Below are 16,206 nucleotides of genomic sequence, written 5' to 3' on the forward strand. Positions count from 1 at the left end.
TTTTCTTTAACATTATTTTAACACAAGATTACGCTCTTAATGTGTGTTTTGTATTTTTTATTTGTCAAATTCTTGGTCAAGTTTTAATGTGTATATAGCATAGTTTGGTCAACTTTCTCAATAAGCAGTTTAGAGTGTTTTGTTCCATAAGGTGGGAATAAAACTGTTAGAATGTTTGTTTTGGAAAGTTTTTCCAATGTCATTCTGACCACATTTCAATAAAAAAATTTACATAATGTTTAGTCCAGTAGATGAGATAATTATTGCTAGTTATAAAATTGGTGAGGGTGAGTAAACCAGATTTTTAAAAATTATTATTATTATTTTAAAAATGTATTTTCTAGTCCAGACCAAATGAACGCAAATAACAAAATTTTCAGTGTGACTAAAAAAAACTTTAAGGACGGTGCAATGATTTCATCATTTAATTAATTTGGCACAGAATATGCATCAGATGGTCAGACTATGTGTGTCTCATACTCTCTGTGGTTAGGTTAGTAGGTTAGTTGTTTGACTCAGAACCGCATGATTAGATTACAGTAGCAAACAGGAAACGTGTGCATGACTGTGCTGCATGACTTGGTGACAGCACTCCTACTGCAAATAGATATAAATAGAAGGAACTGTTCTTCCCTTACACTATGCCAGAGTTCCTGTACTTCTCATTGCAGAGCTGACTTTCTCTCACTCTTAACACAGCAGGACCAAGCTTACCTAGACCTCAGTAGTGGTAATTATTCAATTGTGGTCAAGTTAATGGGGAACCGTCAATATTATTATTACTCGTACCTATTTAACACTTTTAAAATGTTATAGGGTGTCACGGCAGTGCAGTGGGTAGCACAATCACCTCACAGCAAGAAGATTGCTGGTTCGAGCCCTGGCTGGATCAGTTGGCATTTCTGCGTGGAGTTTGCATGTTCTACCAGTGTTTGCGTGGGTTTTCTCCAGGTACTCTGGTTTCCCCCACAATCCAAAGACATAGGTAAAATGATTAAGCTAAATTGGCCTTTGAGTGTGTATGGGTGTTTTGCAGTGTTGGGCTGTGGCTGAAAAGGCATCCGCTGAGTAAGACATATGTTAGATAAGTTGGTTAATAAAGGGAATAATGCAAAAAGAAAATGAATGAATGAATGACAAAATGTTGGAAAAAAGGTAGCGATTGATTTGTTTAGTGTTTGTTTTTAATAGTATGATATAAATTGCTAACAACATTCTTCAAAATATCGTATTTGAGTTAAACTCAAGTTTAACTCAAAACAAGTTTAAACTCAGTTTGGAAAGGGTTTGGAACTACTTTTGGGTGAGTAAACTGCGAGTAAATTTCATTTTTGTATAAATTATTCCTTAAACGATTTGTCTATTTGATTTGTGATTAGTCTAGAGTTAGAACACAGCTAATTCTGGACTAAACTGACTTTGACCTAACAATTTTAGCAGCAGAGATCAAACTAAAAAGGCATATGTCAGAGTAAGTGTGTGCAAGGAAGTTTTGTGACAGAGTTTAAATATAGAGTCGCTTGGCTAAAGTGGGTCAAGGTTGGCTGTGAAGGAAATTGCACAGATATTCAAACTCAAAAAGATGAAGAAGCTAAATTAAACATAATAAACTACAAAGTAAGTTACATGTAATTTATATTTATTTAATTCTTCATGCGAGCAACAAAAAAAATGTCTACTTGGCTTAGACTGGGTCGTGTTTGGCATTTTTGATTTCAAAATAGTTTCAGCCTCAGACATCATGACCAAAGACCGTTCCTCTGAAAACCTGATGCATAAGGTACACAATACTGAATTTTACACTTCATTTAACATTCAAAAAGGTGTTTGTAAGCAGCTAGAAATAATATCGGCTAAGCAATTTGTCACCTTGTCAGATAGTGCTGCCTCCCATTTAAAATGTTGGTAGCAAATCTGGATGATGAAATATGCTACCCATCCTATTGTGCTACCGATGGAAAATTTGATATGAAGAAGTATGGTGCAAAGCTGTAATAACAGCCTAACCAACCACAATCCCTAACCCTAAACTTATAACTATTCAAATACAGTGGAGGTAGCACAAGAGGATGGGAAATTGTTGCTACCCGCACTATAAAAAATGGTTGATTTAAACAATAGAAAACTGTAAAAACGCTACAGTAAAATGATGTAACCTGGTTAACAGTAAGTGTTCTTAATATATACGGTGAATAACCATTTTCCATAAATTCCTTATGTTTCTTCTTTTTTGGGTGACATTACATTCATTCATTCATTCATTCATTCATTTTCTTCTCCCTTCATTAATCAGGGGTCACCACAGGAGAATGAACCGCCAACTTATCCAGCATATGTTTTACACAGCGGATGCACTTCCAGCTGCAACCCATCACTGGGAAACACCCATACACTTGCATTCACATTCATATACTACAGCCAATCTAGTTTACCCAATTCACCTATAGTGCATGTCTTTGGATTTGTGGGAGGAAACCGGAGCACACAGAGAAAACCTACGCAAGCACGAGGACAAGCAACCTACACATAGAAATGCCAACTGACCAAGGCTCGAATCAGCGACCATCTTGCTGTGAGGCAATTGTGCTACCCACTGCGCCACTATAACTACCCGGGTGACATTATAATGGTTTCTTGATTAGCTTTTTAGGTAACACTTTACAATAAGGTTCATTAGTTAATGCATTTACTAATGTGAACTTAACATGAACAACACTTGTACAGCATTTATTAATCATAATTAAACATTTACTAATGCATTGTTAACATCCAAGTCCATGCTTGTTAACATTAGTTAATGCACCATGAGTTAACATGAACTAACAATGAACTACTGTATTTTCATAAACTAACGTTAACTAACATGAACAAATACAGTAGTAGATGTATTGTTCATTGTTTGTTTATGTTAGTAAATGCATTAATTAACATTAACTAATGAACCTTATTGTAAAGTGTGACCGCTTTTTATATTAGTGTTAGGGCTCATTCACACTGAATGTATCTTTGCTTGTAAAAACACAAGACGCTGCTCTTATGAATGGGTTTTTAAAAAGTGCAGCATAGAGCGAGATCCATGTGACGTGATATTATGAACATTATGTAATAACGGACCCATTAGAAATAAATGTAAACAATATGTTATGATAAGCACTTCAAGATACATCATAATATAACTCCCCCACTGTGATATAAAGGTAAATAAATCAGTTGTCATGCCAACTTTCTACTATAAACAGAAGCCACCTCCAAGCTCTTCCCATTGGTCAACTCCTTTTGAACCTGACAATAGCTACGTTTTCATCCACATTTTGGACATGCGCACAAAAAAATTGGTTGATGGACACACCAAGATGCGCATAAACAACAAATGTGCATAACTGAGTAGGATAAACTTTTTATTCAATAAGATAAGATGCGCATAAACTACGATTGAAACACTTTCCACAAATTCCAGTATGTGCATTAAAAAAGGTCATGTGATTTTGTTATAAGATCATGTGATTATAAAAATGTGTGTGAATGGACAAACCAGCAGGCTGAGCACACTGTAAATCATCTGAAATGTAGTTTTGGTCATTCTAAAGCACCTTAACCATTTCAGTATTCGTTTTATTATTTTATTAATTACCTCTAGAATCAAGAGCGTCTGTGCTCTGTGTCTCACGCCTTCAAACGCCACCGCACGTTCACCGCGTGTCAGGGTTGCCTTGTAAGGTGCAAGCCATTTATTATTTTTACTGTGGATATTTGATGCCAGTAAGTCCTGAAGTGATGATTTTGTTCTCTTTGATTCATTAAATGGAAACGCTGCTTTATTCACATGTCTTTTATGAGATATTTCAGTTTTGCACATAAAGTTAATTCACATGTTTGAATGGAAACATAGCTAGTGATGAGCTGCATTGCATGTGAAAGTTGAACAACTTTCAACATGGCATGCATCTAAAAAAAGAGGGACACACAGGTCTGTCCAGAGCACGTTTACATTGAAAAACAATAGAAAAGTAGAGAGTTGCAGAGGAAAAACTCTTTATGTGTGAACAGCACCTTAGAGTTAGGGATAATGTTAGGGCAAGGTTTAGGTTAGTTTTCTAATTTTGATTAGAAATTATGTTAATTGCATTATCTTAGTTTTATAAGTGTTACCATGATGATGTTTACACTGAGGACCCTGTATATGGTTCTCTGCTTGTGGATAAGCAACTTTTGATGAGCATTAAATCATCACAACTTTCTCATCATTACATGCTTTTGGCTTTTGTTCTTATCTGTGTAACTAATGTACAATATGTAGATGTCCGTATATTTCAAAACAATGGTATATACTGTACAACGGAAAGTATTCAGACTCCCTTAAATTTTTCCCTTTTTGTTATTTTGCAGATATTTGCTAAAATAATTTAAGTTCTTTTTTCCTCATTAATGTACACACCCCAAATTTACAGAAAAACACAGAACTTTTGTCATTTTTGTAGATTTATTAAAAAGGGAAAAACTGAAATATCACATGGTCCTAAGTGTTTAGACCCTTTGCTCAGTGTTTAACACCCTTTTGATCTAATACAGCCATGAGTCTTTTTAGGAAAGATGCAAGATATACAGTTGAAGTCAGAATTATTAGCTGACCTTTGAATGTTTTTTTTTTTTTATATTTTCCAAATGATGTTTAACCAAGCAAGGAAATTTTTACAGTATGTCTGATAATATTTTTTCTTCTGGAGACAGTCTTATTTGTTTTATTTTGTCTAGAATAAAAGTTTAGTTCAGTTCAGAAAAAAAAACAATTTAAGGTCAAAATTATTAGCCCCTTTAAGCTAAATTTTAAACCATCATTATACAATAACTTGCCTAATTACCCTAGACTGCCTAGTTAACCTAATCAACCTAGTTAAGCCTTTAAATGTCACTTTAAGCTGTATAGAAGTGTCATGAACAACATCTAGTAAAATATTATTTACATTAAATATTATTTACTGTTTTCATATCCAAGATAAAATAAATCAGTTATTAGAAATGAATTATTACAACTATTATGTTTAGAAATGTGTTGAAAAAATGTTCTCTACGTTAAACAGAAAATGCGGAAAAAAATAAACGGGGCTAATAATTCTGATTTTAACTGTATATAAAACATTATAAAACAAGGAATGTTTAATTACAATAAAATTTAGAAATTTACTTTGCATTTCTACTGTAACTTTAATGTGTCTTTCATCTAAAACTGATGTAGCATGAGGTTCACAAGATGCTATAATATGAACACGATGTAATAATGAACCCATTAGAAAAAGGGGAAAAAGATTCTGGCAACCTGCAGCTTCAGATTTTTGGATTATTTTTTGCAGTGTATTTTTTGAATGTGAGCTAGCACAATCTGACAAGGTAGCACACATCGACAGAACACTGGACCAAGAATCATTTACTTCATTCCTTTCTTTCACGCCTGCTAACGGACACAAGTTTTCCAAACACACTGAAGCTTGGTCCTTAACTGGCTGAGAGACCATCACTTTTGGTTCCTGGCATCCGCACACTGTGGACGCCCCACAAACATAAACAAAACTGCAACATAAAGTCATCAATGCAGGCCTGGTCCTCTCTAATCCTTCCTGTATTCACTCTTCCATTTATACTTTCCGAGCTCCTTTGTAGGACTCAAAACTGGTATGCTGCACAGGTGACGCTCATGACCCATGACTTTTGGGTCCAACCAACTCATCAATAGGCAAGACAGGAAACTCTTTGAGAGCTTAACATTGTCATCAAGTTGAACTCTACAGTTCTGCCTGGAAACAAGTCCATTGTGACACTAAACCCTTATATGAAAGAAGCTGCTGTGTTTACAACTGTCATAATGAGCTCTTATCAACTAAATGCACATCATTCTTGCTGGTCTGTTATTGTAGAGACTTCGGTTTTACATCTTCATGCACCTAAACATAACACTGACCAAAGCAGACCATGATTGGCTTCTCAACATGCTGGTCACATGCTGTCCACTTGACCAATGAAAGCTGTGATAGAGTCCAGAGCTTCTGCCATCAGCCTGAATGTTTGGCTATGCGAGACTACTTTTATCATGGACAGATATATGACTTGTTGCTGGAAACTTGCCTGGCCGGGGCACGGTGTCAGGTCATCCAGGCCATCTACAGTGGGCAGAAAGTTCATGGCTTGTGTACTTATTGCAAACTGACGCCTCTCAATCTGCAGTGGAATCTATCAGCGGCTTGTGACAAGCTGTGATCTGCTCCTGACTGCTGTGTATTGTGTGCATGTATGTGTGTTTGAGTGTGTGACATGGCACTTGCAGAACCAGTCATTGTGCTGCTTCTTGAACTGCCTCAGGCACTTCCACTGTCAGCACATCGTAAATCAGAAATGCTAACAAATGCACAAGCCAAAATATGCAAACACACACATATACATTGTGCAATACTATATAAATCAAGGTATATACGAAGCAACTGTGTAATTATACATATTATATATACTGACAGCAAAAACACAAACAACCTACATAAAAATACCTCAGATAATATTTGAATAATGTGCAAAAAACTGTAGTACAAGCTTTATCTTGAAGATTTTTGTACAAATTATAACTAAAAGCACAATGTTGTGTTTTATTCATTCATTCATTCATTTTCCTTCAGCTTAGTCCTTTCATTCATCAGGGGTCATGACAGCGGAATGAACCGTCAACTTATGTTTTACGCAGTGGATGCCCTTCCAGCTGCAACCCTGTACTAGAAAACATCTATACACACTCATTCCCACACATAAACTTTGGCCAATTTAGTTTATTCAATTCAGCTAAAGCACAGGTCTTTGGACTGTGGGGGGAAACTAAGGCACCCGGAGGACACCCACACCATCACAGGGAGAACATGCAAACTCCACACAGTCACAGAACTCCAACTGACCAAGCCAAGACTTTATTAATGCTTATTTCATATTTTTTCTTTGAAGTTTTTTCAAGCTGCAACCCACGCACAAGAATGGAAGTGGCATGCTTACAGCATGCTAATTATTGCTAGCAGCATTCTATGCATGTTGGCAACATGCTACATAATGCTATGAAAGACCTTACATTTAAGTAATATGCAAAAATGTTAGGCCATGCCTTTTAGCATGTTGCTAACATGTTTTAAAGTCTTTTATATCTTTATGTAGCATGTTGCTAACATGTATAGCATGTTACTAGCCTTTTGGCATGTCAAATGTGAATGAATAAATGGTGTTTTGTGAACAGATTGTTGTAAAATGTCATTTTAAAAATCTTACATTTTTTGTTATATAAAAATTCCAGGGGTGGCACGGTGGCTCAGTGGTTATCACTGTTCAGTAGCACTGCTCACAGCAAGTAGGTCACTGGTTCGAGTCCTGGCTTGGCCAGTTGGCATTTCTGTGTGGAGTTTGCATGTTGTTTGGTGTTGGTTTCCCCCAGAGTCCAAAGACATGTGCTATTAGTGAATTGAATAAACGGTAGCACTTTATTTTGACGGTCCATTTGAGTATTAGTAGACTGTCTGCTTAATATCTGTTGATACTGCTGCTAAACAGACACTTACCTGACTATAAATAAATTTGCAAGTACATGTCAACTTACCCTAACCCTAACCCTAACCTAACAGTCTACTTATAATCTAATGAGAATTAGTTAGCATGTAGATGCAGTGAAACTTAAATGTAATAAACAGAACATCAAAATAAACTTTGACATAATAAACTAAATTGCCCGTAGTGTATGTGTGTGAATAAGTGTGTATGGATGTTTCCCAGAACTGGGTTGCAGCTGGAAGGGCATCCCCTGCGTAAAAGATATGCGGTTCATTTTGCTGTTGCGACCCCTGATGAATAAAGTGACTAAGCTGAAGGAAAATGAATGAATGTTATTTAAAAATTCTATGAACCATGTCAAAAAATGTAACTGTCTTAAATGTTAAAGTTGAGTCAAATTAAATGTACAAGTAAAGTCAATGAACATCACATTAAACTGAGCTTAAACATCAAGATGAATTTTGTATAACCTAAAAACTTAAGATGTAGACATTTTATTATTTACCATAACCTATAAACCAGCACTGCTATTATAATATCACTTCAAACTTAAATATTAGCCACAGTTTGTAGAGTGGCACAATCTAGATATATTTAAAATAACACTCATTTTAAAGATTTTGCAAAAATCTGTTATAATTTGGCATTATTTGCATGAATTTTATCTGACCTTGGAAATGGTTAGCTTTGATTTAACCTAAATCACGGTAATCTTTAATTTCAGTTTCAATTAAGGATTATTTGCATAAATTTTTACCTGTCCTTAGAAATAGTTAGCTTTTTTTAGGCTTAATCATGGTTAGCTTTGATTTCAGTTCCAATTTGGGGTCCTTAGAAACGGTTAGCTTTCATTTAGCCTGAAATACAAGACTATACAAAAGATCAAACTGCAAAACCGTAAAAGTGTTCCATAAATCCTCATTTTCGTAATTCCAAAAGATAAGTATGTCTCAATGTCCACACTACGGCGGGAAGAAAATAGCAAACTGTACTTGTGAGGAAGCCCTTAATGATGGAAAAAATGAGAAAACCACTAATAAACACAAACAAACACGACATGAGAAGCGAGCCCAAAGAGCAGCCCAAGATAAACACTGGGATGTATTTCGAGAGGTGCTATGACATCATCGCGACAACCTCCAACGGCGACTAACGGCTAAATATAGCAGAAATGTCAAAGCGCTGGTACATATATGTCCATGAGCGAAGTCCGGCATTCCAGAGATAACAGCAGATGGCTTGCAGATTCTGCCCTCTTCAAGAGAAACAATAACAGCCCGCACACACACTTCAGACAGGAGCATCGCAAAGCCCGAGGTGAGGTTGCTCAAAGAGGCACAAAAAGCTTGCATAATACATCCTCTCAAGACTTTCTTGTGCTATCATTGTGTAACTGAAGCTCTATCTGACATTCATTAGTGGAAAAAGTGTGTCAGAATTCTTGAAAACTCAAGATTATCAACCGTACTCTGAAGAAGTGAATGTCTCCTTGTTGTGTAATTGGGTCTGGGATTTGGGACCCAATTACACAACCTTAAGTCTGAAACAGTTCGGACATTTTGTTTGTGAGATGCAAGAAAATTGAGAATTAACCTTTAATTAATTGACGAAAGTCCAAACAATAATTTCCAACATTTTCATTGACAAAATTCATTGTTTTTTACAATAACAAATTTTGATTTAGGTCTGTTTTGGCTGTTGAAATAATTGAAACTGTTTGCCAGTCTCTTCAGGATTTTGTCCAATGGTTCTAGAAATAAATTAAAAAACATTTCATGAGATGATTTTGTGTAATTTCATAGCAAAACACAAGAACTGTAGCAAATAATGTCCAAAGTTATGAAAAAAGTCATCATAAAATCAACTGCCTTTAAAAATGGTCAAAAGTGGACAAGCTCAAAACATTTTAGACCCAAAAGATGGATCAGATTGACCAAATATAGTAATAATACCGTACTATATATAGTTTTCAATCACCTGGTTCTGGTAATGTGTGAAATTCAGATGGAGGGCAGTAAGTAAAAAACTAAATGGTAGACAGAGGGGAAAGTCTGTATTTTTGCGATTTCTACCACATTTCAAAGGCGATATAAATAGAAAATAACTACATATGTTGGTCATGATCCTTTTACCATGAAGAGGGCAGAGTTTTCTACTGAACTAAAATATATTTGCCTGTCATCAAGGCGGTAAATACTGTAAGCTATCGCATGAAAAAATACTATAGTAAATAGTAACCATACTATAGATATTTACTTGAATTAATCCGTCAAAGTACTTACTGTATATGTAGTACTGTGATATACTGAATATACTGTAGTATTCATTAACAAAGAGTTCTACACAACTTTTTTGTTGTTGTAAGAGGTGATAAGTGCTCCACAATAATAATCATCTATTTTTGCCCGCAATGGTAGCGTTTTTCGCTTAATTAACTTACCGTCAACAAACATTCAATGTTACGGTTGTTTATTCTGCCGAAACGCCAGTAAAGACTTGGATTATTACAAAACAAGATGGAGATTTCACTGCAGAAATTACATGGCAGGGTACGTTATTTATGTTCTTCTGGATTTTATATAAGTTTTGGTGATGTAAATCAGATTTTTATATAACACGTTAACATAATACACATAGCTAGGCCTGTATATGATCTTTATTAGCGTTTTCAAATGAATTATTGCATTCAAAAAAATTTGTACACATGCATGTACTGAAATAATCTTTATTAAATGCCACCTTTTCTTCTGTTTTTCAGCCAGATTCTTGAATTGCCCCCCTATATGAGCAAAAACTTTTGTAAGTTTATAAAACCTGTTTAAAATTTCTCATTCAAGCTGATTTAAATAACTATAAATAACATAAAACAGAAACATTTTGATGTTCTGCTAGCGATTCCTATGTTAAAAAAATCCCTTTCTGCCCTCCATCTGAATTTCGTGTATCATCAATGACGTCATGTGAAAATAACCTATAGCTGTAAATAAGACAAAATCAAAACTCATCTGCTAACTAGTGCCCTTGTCAAGGTTTGTACTGTTTATATTTGTAAATTTCACACTTTTACTAAAGGTAATCATGATGTACAAAACTTTTTTTAATATTATAAACATTTCAAATTTTTTCAAAAGTCTATGCGAAAAACCATTGGCTGTTTGTCGAGGATTTGAGGTTGATACTGAACTTTTTACCTTTGAGTCTTTAACTTGAATATTAGGACTTACTTTTTAGCCTGGGTTCACATATTGAGCAACACACATAAATTGCAATTTCATGCTGCATATGTGTTGAAATATGTCACATCATAGAAATAAAATGGATCGTGAATGCTGTTTTTAATGCGAAGGACCCTGAACAGGTTCAACACTTGCTGTGTATTTAATGAATTCATTTATGACTCTCACAGCTACCTAAAATGATGATTTTAGTGCAGTTTATTTTCCCTCATCTTTCAGAATGGTGATAAATCTGTTCTCCAGAGATTTCCTGACTGTGCTCTTCTGTTCTTTTGCAATGAGGGGGAAGTCATTTCACTTCCCTAATATACCAGTGCACCTGCTGACTGTGGTCCAGTGGTGCTGTGATATGCTTGAGCTGCAGTCAATTATGCTTTTATTAACGACATTCTCATTCTGAGCTCAGTCCAAAGCTGCAAATGAGCCAGAACCACAGTTTGAGTCACTCTGAGAAACATGGACTATTGAGCAGAGCACTTAAAGGAGCAGTACAAATTTAGAAATTTTAAATAAGTACATATCCCATTTACATTCGAGAGCCATTGAACAGGTTTTTAAAGGGATAGTTCACCCCAAAATAATTGTTTTTCTCTATTTAACCCCTTAAGTAGTTCCAAACCTTTCTTCTATGGAACACTAAAGAAGATATTTTGAAGAATGTTGAAAGCCTCCATACAGGCTTCTTATTTTGTGCCTAACAGAAGAATGAAACTAATAAAGGTTTGAAACTAGTAAAGGGTGAGTAAATGATGCCAGAATTCAATTTTTATGGTGATCTAAACACTGTTGATTGGCCATTGTGTTCACATGCTAAACAGAAAAGACAGTGATTGGCTCTGAAGGTAATTGCTTCACCCCTCTCCAATTGTAAACCCAGACTGCAGGCCAGTCCATTTTTAAAAACCCGCTTGTGTTGTTGATAATAGCCTAGTGGTTAAATGAGCTGACATATGGAATCTTGGTGCTCACAGCAACCCGAGTTCGATTCCCGAGTCGAGGTCATATCCCTTCTCTGCTCCCACTGCTTTTCTGTCTGTCCTCCTCTATCCTATCCCAATAAAAGTAATAAAATAAAAAAATTCTAAATAAAAACACACTTGTGAAATTCCCTTGTTCCCTTGAGAGAGTCCCCGCTGATTTTAAAATGTGTTCTACTCCAGGTTAACAACAGAAGTTTACATGGACATACCGTCAGATTCAGCTTCATATTTTCACTCCAGCACCTATATGCCCAAGAATGCAATGTGATTATGACATGACATCAGCGTAGTTCCCAACTTATCAAGCGTCTAAGGCAGGGGTGGCCAATCCTGTTCCTGGAGCTCTATCTTCCTGCAGATTTCAATTGCAACCCATATTAAACACACCTGCTTGTAATTATCAAGTGCTGTTCAGGTCCTGATTAATTGGTTCAGGTGTGTTTGATCAGGGTTGGAGCTAAACTCTGCAGGAAGGTAGATCTCCAGGAACATAGTTGAGCCCCCCGATTTAGGGCATTCCATTTAAACCCATTCAGATGTTCTGTCAGTAGCGGACACTTGTGTAACTTAATCAATAACGTACAGAGTGAACAAGAAGGAGGGATTTTAGTGAGTGAAGGGCATGAAAAATTAAAATACAGTCACAGATACAGTTGAAGTCAGAATTATTAGCCCCCTTCGAATTTTTTTCTTCTTTTTAAAATATTTTCCAAATGATGTTTAACAGAGCAAGGAAATTTTCACAGTATTTCTGATTATATTTTTTCTTCTGGAGAAAATCTTACTTGTTTCATTTCGGCTAGAATAAAAGCAGTTTTTAATTTTTTAAACACCATTTTAGGGACAAAATTATTGGCCCCTGTAAGCTATATTTTTTCTCGATAATCTACAGAACAAACCACTGTTATACAATAATTTGCCTATTTACCTTAACCTGCCTAGTTAATCTAATTAACCCAGTTAAGCCTTTAAATGTCACTTTAAGCTGTAAAGAAGTGTCTTGAAAAATATATAGTAAAATATTATTTACAGTCATCGTGGTAAAGATAAAATAAATCCGTTATTAGAAATGAGTTATTAAAACTATTATGTTTAGAAATGTGTTGAAAAAAAATCTTCTCTCCATTAAACAGAAATCGGGGAAAAAATAAATAAGATGTCTAATAATTCAGGGGGGCTAATAATTCTGACTGCAACTGTATCTGCATTCGTGCTTGATGAACAGCAGTAAAGAGTGGTAAAATGTTGACCTTCAGAGCGAATCACAGGCTTATCTGTTGAGGAATTGAACATAACAGCCAATCAGCATTGTTTAAAAATGTGCTCAACAGCACACAAAGGTTAGCAGGAAATAGACATTCTTAAAATATCAGTATCGACTGGTAAAAAAGATGATACTTTTGAAAACCCTAATTTACACTTTAAAGGTTTTACTTTAGAGTTAAACGTTTTTGAGAATGATACAGTTTCTGAACTAGAAAGTGCAATTGTGTGAAAAGCTGACACTATGCGTATGCATTTTACATATTTAGTCTATAGGCATATGTGAATACTTGACCTACACAATATCAACAATCGCCACCTTCTGGTTTGCCACATATACCACTGTTTCAGTGAAATTGTGTTAATGGGGATTGTTTTAACAACACTGCTGTCTGCATTCAAATCTTTTCCATTTGTACATGGTTTTGATCCTTAGTTACCCTCAATTCAAAACCTATATTATTATACCTATATTCCACAGCCATATAACCCTGCAGCCCAAGTCCGGTAACTCACTGCTAAGCAGGGCTGAGCCTGGTTAGTGCCTGGATGGGAGACCACATAGGAAAACTAGGTCGCTCAACCTGAGGTCTGCGTGAGTCATAATGCCCCAGTATAGTGAAGGGGACACCATACTGTCAGTGAGCGCCGTCTTTCAGATGAGACATTAAACGAGGTCCTGACTCTTTGAGGTTATTAAAAATCCCATGGCACGTTTCATAAAGAGTAGGAGTTTGCCCTGGCTAAATTCCCTCCATTGAACCTTACGCATGGCCTCCCAACCATCCCCATCCACCGAAATGGCTCTGTCAATGTCTTTCCACTCCATCAATAGCTATTTTGTGGTGAGCGCACTGGTGCCATTGCATCATCCAAGTGTGTGTGTGTGTGTGTGTGTGTGTGTGTGTATATATATATATATATATATATATATATATATATATATATATATATATATATATATATATATATATATATATATATATATATATATGTCAACCTGGGCCAAGTCATATCTCTCTTGTCCCAGAAACCTCAGTCCCAAATGAGAGGGTTTTTTTTCTTTTGCAGGGGACATTGTAAATGCCCAGAGATACCAGCTTTTACCAGATTATATTTATATGATGATTTTCCTTTAAACCCATCTCTATCTAAGTGAGTGAGTGATTAAATGTTAAATGTGATGAGTTTTCAACAATACTAAATTGAAACTTAATTTTTTTACATGGTTTAATATTTTTTTGTTATTAAAATTGAAGTTCCTGTTTCAAAGCTTACAGATAGATGGCTAATTTGTATGTCATTGAAACTTTTGGCACTTTTTTGGAGTATTTTCATAAGTTTTGTTTTTTCCTGTAAATGATTCAATAAATACCGTACCGTGACATTCATACCGAGGTATTACCGTACCGTGAAATTCTGATACCGTTACATCCCTAATATATATATATATATATATATATATATATATAAATATATATATATATATTTTTTTTTTTTTTCTTGTTTTTTTTTGTTTTGTTTTTTGTTATTTAATTAGATTTTATTAAAAAAATGTTAACTCACTCAAAGTAAAGGTCTGTGTAAACCAGGACGCTTTTTTTCGCACGTTTTTGGTGGAGGTTTAAGGCCTTGTGACTAAACAAAGGTTTAGTCAATGTGATCGTGCACACCAACGTGCAAAACTGCAGGTGCAAAAGCGTCATTTTTAAAGAAATGCCTAATGCTCGTTTGTTTGTATTGACATACCACGTCAAAACCTTCTTCACCAATCAGATTGGCTCTTTTGTTCACGTCCACGGAGCTGCTGAAGTTACAGTAAACAGCACTTGGAGGCGCTCAAGCACAAAACTGTCAATGCGAGCGCACATTGAAGAAGAGGCCCAGAGGCGATATGAACGCTGGTAAACTATAATAATTTCTTCATTGCTAGAGCTGGAGCTGCTACTTGAACCATTCATGCTTGTTCGAATCGCCAGTAACTTTAACAACAAGCATGTCAACTTTCTGTCTTCTTCTTCTGTGTTACAAGCGGGTGTCAGAAGCTTGAAGTTGTGTAGCGGCATCTAACATCAAGGAGTGATTTTGCATATACGCCGGTGAAAATCGCTTGGGGTTTGAATTCAGAAAAACATCTCGAAAAATGCTGTACAAGCCTTAACTTAGACCATTTTGCAAGTTTATTAGGTAAAGTGCTGCAAACGTCAAGAAACATTGTGAGAAAATGATCAAGAAATACAAATGACATTTTCTTCTCAATTCTTAAATCCGCCCTATTGTTTACCTTTAAAGGCTTTTTATTAAAGTTTAGTTGTGATTTACTTGAAATCTTATTATTATTTTCAAATCTGGCCTTAGTTCAACTAACTACCTCAAAAATGCATTCATAGGATTTAAAATCCCACCAAGGGTAAAGATTATCATTGAATTGCTGCTTAAAGTTTGATCTGTTCATCCCACAGAACTACTGAATGGCTTATGTGGAATATAGAGCAGGAGTCAAATGGACCTTTTTGGATCAGCATTATTACAAGAAGTCATTGCTTAACTGTGTGTGGTAACGCACCTCTTCTCCTGGAAGTCATCATATCATAAGCTTCTCTGATGAGATGATGAGATTCTCAAAGCTTACTGGGCCTCTCCTCCTCCTCAGAGAGAGAGAGCGAGAACGAGACAGGGAAAAAAGACAGTCGACATCATCCATCCTGGCCTTTTAAGGAGAGCTCCTGCTGAGTCTATGAGGAGCTGGCCCACTTTCACACAGCATCTCCATAATTACTGAAAAAGAGATATGCTGCATAAAACACACATCTGACAGTGAGATTTAAATGGATCAAATAAAAGACAATCGTTAAGATGATTCATTTAAAGAAAGATTTCTATCAGCTTGATGATTTTAATCAAATTTCTTCCACCATTGTTCTCTTTTTCTGTTTCATGAAATAAAATAAATAATACAAGTTTAGAAGAATATTGTTTGAAAACATAAATATTTTAATTGTGTCATCATCTAAAAACATTTAAAATCACTGCCTACAGTATTTATTTAATATAGAATTATTATAATATAACAAATATAATAAATTATAGCAACACAGTTGCTCAGTGGTTTGTACTGTCGCCAAGAAGGTAACTGGTTCAAGTCCCGGCTGGGTCAATAG

The 16,206-nt window shown here is 35.5% G+C and overlaps 2 long non-coding RNA genes across 7 annotated transcripts in view; one reads left to right on the plus strand and one right to left on the minus strand.

Moving 5' to 3' along the window:
- LOC137491398 (uncharacterized) overlaps positions 1-16,206 on the minus strand; it is a 56,291-nt gene that overhangs the window by 21,143 nt on the left and 18,942 nt on the right. For all 6 annotated transcript variants that reach the window (XR_015483175.1, XR_015483174.1, XR_015483179.1 and 3 more), the window contains one exon: positions 15,612-15,823. This is a non-coding gene — a long non-coding RNA (uncharacterized LOC137491398). The remainder of the gene's footprint in view (positions 1-15,611; positions 15,824-16,206) is intronic.
- LOC141381628 (uncharacterized) lies at positions 642-4,246 on the plus strand. Its single transcript, XR_015483197.1, has 4 exons — positions 642-730; positions 817-985; positions 2,294-4,014; positions 4,086-4,246. It is a non-coding gene; the product is annotated as an uncharacterized LOC141381628 (long non-coding RNA).

The sequence above is a fragment of the Danio rerio genome, chromosome 4 (assembly GCF_052040795.2).
Source record: "Danio rerio strain M-AB ecotype USA chromosome 4, GRCz13ab, whole genome shotgun sequence".
Classification (NCBI taxonomy): domain Eukaryota; kingdom Metazoa; phylum Chordata; class Actinopteri; order Cypriniformes; family Danionidae; genus Danio; species Danio rerio.